Source organism: Aquila chrysaetos (assembly GCF_900496995.4).
Source record: "Aquila chrysaetos chrysaetos chromosome W unlocalized genomic scaffold, bAquChr1.4 W_unloc_2, whole genome shotgun sequence".
Lineage (NCBI taxonomy): Eukaryota > Metazoa > Chordata > Aves > Accipitriformes > Accipitridae > Aquila > Aquila chrysaetos.
Window position 1 is genome coordinate 3188342 of NW_024470322.1, and position 6487 is coordinate 3194828.

At 48.7% G+C, this 6487-nt stretch overlaps 1 long non-coding RNA gene across 1 annotated transcript in view; it reads right to left on the reverse strand.

Moving 5' to 3' along the window:
* Positions 1 to 5721, reverse strand: part of LOC121232984 — a 19052-nt gene extending 13331 nt beyond the window's left edge. The window contains exon 1 of the long non-coding RNA XR_005931790.1: positions 5712 to 5721. This is a non-coding gene — a long non-coding RNA (uncharacterized LOC121232984). The remainder of the gene's footprint in view (positions 1 to 5711) is intronic.
* Positions 5722 to 6487: the final 766 nt, after the last annotated feature.

Here is a 6487-nt window from a genome sequence, read left to right on the forward strand (position 1 = left end):
TCCCATCGGCAGGCAGGCGTTCAGCCATCAGGAAAGCAGGGCTCCATCATGCATAACAGTTACTTGGGAAGACAAATGCATCACTCCGAATGTCCCCTCTTCCTTCTTCTTCCCCCAGCTTTTATATTGCTGAGTATAACATCATATGGTATGGAATATCCCTTTGGTCAGTTGGGGTCAGGTCCTGGCTGTGTCCCCTCCCAACTTCTTGTGCACCCCTAGCCTACTCACTGGCAGGGCAGTATGAGAAGCAGAAAAGGCCTTGACTCTGTGTAAGCACTGCTCAGCAATAACGAAAACATCCCTGTGTTATCAACACTGTTTCAGCACAAATCCAAAACATAGCCCCATACTAGCTACTATTAAGAAAATTAACTCTATCCCAGCCAAAAACAGCACAGCAGCATATGAAGGGGTTCAAGCCACTTCAAAAGTAGTTGGTACTGAAGAACAACTCCTCTTGGGACCTCAATTGTCTGTGCTGGGATGGATGTTCAAAGGGAGGGTCCCATCTACATCATGCAACTGATGCTATATGGAGTAAGTGGGTTGCACTGATAATTCAATGGGTTCGAATGGGAAACCCTGACCGCCCAGGAATCCTGGAAGTGGTCATGGACTGGCCAGAAGGGAGAAACTTTGGAGTGTTGCCAGAGGAGACGACTCGTGCTGAAGAGGCCCCACTGTATAATAAATTACCAGAAATAAGCAGCAATATGCCCTGTTTACAGATGGATACTGTCATATTGTGGGAAAATATCGAAGGTGAAAAGCTGCTGTGTGGAGTCCTACATGACAAGTCGCAGAAACCGCTGAAGGAAAAGGTGAATTGAGTCAGTTTGCAGAGGTGAAATCCATCCAGTTGGCTTTAGATATTGCTGAAAGAGAAAAATGGTCAGTACTTTATACTGACTCATAGATGGTGGCAAATGGTCTGTGGGGGTGGCTACAGTAATGGAAGTGGACCAACGGGCAGCACAGAGGGAAACCCATCTGGGCTGCTGCATTGTGGCAAGATATCTGCTCGGGTAGAAAACCTGGTTGTGAAAGTACATCACGTAGATGCTCACATACCTGAGTTGTGCCACTGAAGAACATTGAAACAATGAGCAGGTGGACCAGGCTGCTAGAATTGAAGTTGCTCAGGTGGATCTGGACTGGGAGCATAAGGGTGAGCTATTTATAGCTTGATGGGCCCATGACACAGCAGGACACCTAGGAAGGGATACAACATACAAATGGGCTCGTGATCAAGGGGTGGACTTGACTATTGATGCCATTGCACAGGTTATCCATGAATGTGAAATGCGTGCCATAATCAAAGAAGCCAAACAGCTAAAGCCTTTTTGGTATAGAGGATGATGGCTGAAATATCAATATGGGGAAGCTTGGCAGATTGACTATATCACACAACCACGAACCTGCCATGGCAAGCGTCATGTGCTTGCCATGGTGGAAGAGACTACTGGATGGTTAGAAACATACCCTGTGACACATGCTACTGACCAGAATACTATCCTGGGCCTTGAAAAGCAGGTCTTGTGGCAACACAGCATCCCAGAAAGAATTGAATCAGACAATGGGACTCATTTCTGAAACAACCTCAGAAACACCGGGGCCAAGGAGCATGGCATTGAGTGGGTGTATCACCTCCCCTATCATGCACCAGCCTCCGGGAAAAATTGAACGATACAATGGACTGTAAAAACTACACTGAGAGCAATGGGTGCTGGGACATTCAAGCATTGGGATACAAATTTAGCAGAAGCCACTTGGCTAGTTAACAGTAGAGGATCTGCCAGTCAACCTGGCAACCGATGGTGGATGAAGTGGCTCGCCAACTCCGTCAATACAAAGAAAATCTCTCCTCCTCCCTACAAGCCTGCATTTTGGCTGTGGAGAAGTTGTCCCAGGATTTCCAGCAATTCAAAGAGGATACGTCCTATTGCCTACCTCTAAGGACCAATGTCTCAGCTATTAGGAGTGAGCGTTCCTCTGCCCAAGAGAGAGAATATAGAAGGTACACACTGCAAGGTGCCCTGTGGTTTTACCTATGTGACCACGGAGAGGACATGAGGAAATGGGATGGAAAACCTACCTCGGTCCTAAATGCACGGGTACGTGAGCTGCAAGGAAAAACCACCACAAAAGGGGATTCTACTAGGAAAAATGCCGCTCCAGTTTCCAAACAGAGTAGAAGGGCTGATCTTATTTCTGATTCTCTTGAAGGGACTTCTGAGCCAATTTTATGAGAAGCGAGTACTGGATACTCTAACCAGAATGAGAGGGGCCCTGCCTCCAGCCAGGTGGAGGAAAGGGATAACCGGGTCTACTGAACGGTGTGGATGCGATGGCCTGGCACATTAGACCCACAGGAGTACAAGGCTCTAGTAGACACTGGTGCGCAATGTACCTTAATGCCATCAAGCTATAAAGGGGCAGAACCCATTTGTATTTCTGGTGTGACAGGGGGATCCCAAGAGTTAACTGTATTGGAAGCTGAAGTAAGCCTAACTGGGAATGAATGGCAGAAACACCCCATTGTGACTGGTCCGGAGGCTCCGTGTATCCTTGGCATAGACTATCTCAGGAGAGGTTATTTTAAGCACCCGAAGGGGTATCGATGGGCTTTTGGTATAGCTGCCTTGGAGATGGAGGGCACTGAACAGCTGTCTACCCTGCCTGGTCTCTCTCAAGACCCTTCGATTGTGGGGTTGCTGAGGGTTGAAGAACAACAAGTGCCAATTGCTACCACGACGGTGCACCGGCGGCAATATCGCACCAACCGAGACTCTCTGATTCCCATCCACAAGTTGATTCGCCAACTGGAGAGCCAAGGAGTGATCAGCAAAACTCGCTCACCCTTTAATAGTCCCATATGGCTAGTGCGAAAGTCTAATGGGGAGTGGAGACTAACAGTTGACTATCGTGGCCTGAATGAAGTTACACCACCACTGAGTGCTGCCCTGTCAGATATGCTAGAACTTCAATACGAACTGGAATCAAAGGCAGCCAAGTGGTATGCCAAAATTGACATTGCTAATGTGTTTTTCTCAATCCCTTTGGCAGCGGAGTGCAGGCCACAATGTGCTTTCACTTGGAGGGGCATCCAGTACACCTGGAATCGATTGCCCCAGGGGTGGAAACACAGCCCCACCATTTGCCATGGACTAATCCAGGCTGCACTGGAAAAAGGTGAAGCTCCAGAACACCTGCAATACATCGATGACATCATCGTATGGGGCAACACGGCAGAAGAAGTCTTTGAGAAAGGGAAGAAAATAATCCAAATCCTTCTGAAGGCTGGTTTTGCCATAGGATATCCAGTTTTTAGGAATAAAATGGCAAGACGGGCGTTGTCAGATCCCCATGGATGTGATCAACAAAACAGCAGCTATGTCTCCACCAACTAATAAAAGGGAACACAGGCCTTCTTAGGTGTCATGGGTTTTTGGAGAATGCATATTCCAAATTACAGTCTGATTGTAAGCCCTCTCTATCAAGTGACCCGGAAGAAGAAGAATTTTAAATGGGGCCCTGAGCAACAACAAGCCTTTGAACAAATTAAACGGGAGATTGTTCATGCAGTAGCCCTTGGGCCAGTCCAGGCAGGACAAGATGTTAAAAATGTGCTCTATACTGCAGCCGGGGAGAATGGCCCTACCAGGAGCCTCTGGCAGAAAGCACCTGGGGAGACCCAAGGCCGACCCCTGGGGTTTTGGAGTCGAGGATATCGAGGATCCAAGGCTCGCTATACTCCAACTGAAAAAGAGATATTGGCAGCATATGAAGGAGTTTGAGCTGCCTCAGAAGTGGTTGGTACTGAAACACAGCTCCTCTTAGCCCCGACTGCCAGTGCTGGGCTGGATGTTCAAAGGGAGGGTCTCCTCTACACATCATGCAACTGATGCCACATGGAGTAAGTGGGCCGCACTGATCACACAACGGGCTCGCATAGGAAACCCCAGTCACCCAGGAATTTTGGAGGTGATCATGGACTGGCCAGAAGGCAAAGATTTTGGAATGTCGCCAGAGGAGGAGGTGACGCATGCTGAAGAGGCCCCACTGCATAATAAACTGCCAGAAAATGAGAGGCAATATGCCCTGTTCACTGGTGGGTCCTGTTGCATTGTGGGAAAGCATCGGAGGTGGAAGGCTGCTGTATGGAGTCCTATACGACAAGTCACAGAAACTGCTGAAGGAGAAGGTGAATCGAGTCAGTTTGCAGAGGTGAAAGCCATCCAGCTAGCGTTAGACATTGCTGAAAGAGAAAAGTGGCCAGTGCTCTATCTCTATACCGACTCATGGATGGTGGCAAATGCCCTGTGGGGGTGGTTACAGCAATGGAAGCAGAGCAACTGGCAGCGCAGAGGTAAACCCATTTGGGCTGCCGCACTGTGGCAAGATATTGCATCCCGGCTAGACAATCTGGTTATAAAAGCATGTCACATAGATGCTCATGTACCCAAGAGTCAGGCCACTGAAGAACATCAAAACAACCAACAGGTGGATCAGGCTGCCAAGATTGAAGTGGTCTCAGGTGGATCTGGACTGGCAACATAAGGGTGAGCTATTTATGGCTCAGTGGGCCCATGATACCTCAGGCAATCAGGGAAGAGATGCAACATATAGATGGCTCGTGATCGAGGGATGGACTTGACCATGGACATTGTCGTGCAGGTTATCCATGAATGTGAAACATGTGCTGTAATTAAGCAAGCCCAGCGGTTAAACCCCCTGTGGTATGGAGGGCGATGGCTGAAATTTAAGTATGGGGAGTCCTGGCAGATTGACTATATCACACTCCCACAAACTTGCCAAGGCAAGCACCACGTGTTTACAATGGTGGAAGCAACCACCAGATGGCTGGAAACATATTCTGTGCCCCATGTGTGAGAGACTGAAAGAGTTAATGTCTCAAACATTGCGGTGGGGCAAGTTCTGCTTAAAGACAAACCCTGCACAGCAAGGAGCCAAGGTGAAAAGCCCATCAGCTCAGACATCAGCAACAGGAGGGGGAGGGCGTGCTGGAGGGTGCAGCTCCCTGTTCTGATAAGTTCTGATACAAAGATCAAACAATGGCCACTTCTGCAGGGAAGGAGAAGTTACTCTGCAAAGGACCCCCAAGCCCAAAGGCTCACAAACTGCTCATTAACCTGAGGAGTTTGGGTGCCCCCCCGAAGGAGGGGCAAGGATGATAAAAGGACACCAACTGAAGCCCTGGGTGCGCAAGCCCACCGGAACTGGACCCCTTGGCTGACTGGACCCCTCGGCTGACTGAACCAACACTGGACCCAGGACCGGTGAAATCTTTCTCTCTTCCTTTTTCTCTGTCTTCTTCTCTCTTTCCTTTTCCTTTTCCACAATCCCTACACCTCATCCGTTTCAAGATATAAACCATTGACCAAGTCTGAGACTAAGAGTAGATCCAGCCGCCCCTGGGCCCTTCTCTGAGGAGGAGTCTGGAAAGCAAGGGTGGTCTGCTCTGAACCTCGTGACTCAAAGGGAGGGATCTCCTTATTCCCTGAATTGATGTATATGGTTACACAGTTTACAGAAGTAGTCCTATGCCAATTCCTGTTGTGAGAAACCCTGCCACCTACTACCATGCCTCCCCAGTTCAGTTTGCTTCTGTCATGAATAAAATCTTTAACTGATCGTTTGGTGTCATTTCACCTTAATTTAGCCCGAGGGAATTTCGAATTAAACACGACTCTCTGGTCTGTCCAGTCTGGGTCGTGACACCATGCCACTGACCGGAACACTATCCTGGGCCTTGAAAAGCAGGTCTTGTGGCAACACAGCATCCCAGAAAGAATTGAATCAGACAAGGACTCATTTCCGAAACAACCTCATAGACACCTGGGCCAAAGAACATGGCATTGAGTGGGTGTATCACATCCCCTATCATGCACCAGCCTCCGGAAAAATCATACCATACAATGGACTGCTAAAAACTACACTGAGAGCAATGGGGGGGTGGGACTTTCAAACATTGGGATATATATTTAGCAAAAGCCACCTGGTTGGTTAATAGTAGAGGATCTGCCAATTGGGCTGGTCCCACCCAACCAAGACTTCCACATACTGTAGAAAGAGATAGTTAGTGCGCATGAAGAGTATGTTAGGGAAGACAGTCTGGGTTAGTCCTGCCTCAGGCAGAGACAAACCCATTCATGGGATTGCTTTTGCTCAAGGACCGGGGTGCACTTGGTGGGTGATGCAGAAGGATGGGGAAGTTCGATGTGTACCTCAAGGAGATTTGATTTTGGGAAAGAATAGCCAGTGAATTAGGCTGTATGATGTTGTATTGGTTTTGCTGGCAAGGTTTTGGTAGCGGGGGGGGTTACAGGGGTGGCTTCTGTAAGAAGTTGCTGGAAGTTTCCCCTGTGTTCGAGAGAGAGCCAATACCAGCCGGCTCTAAGATGGACCTGCCGCGGCCAAGGCCGAGCCAATCAGTGATAGCGGTAACGCCTCTGTGATAACA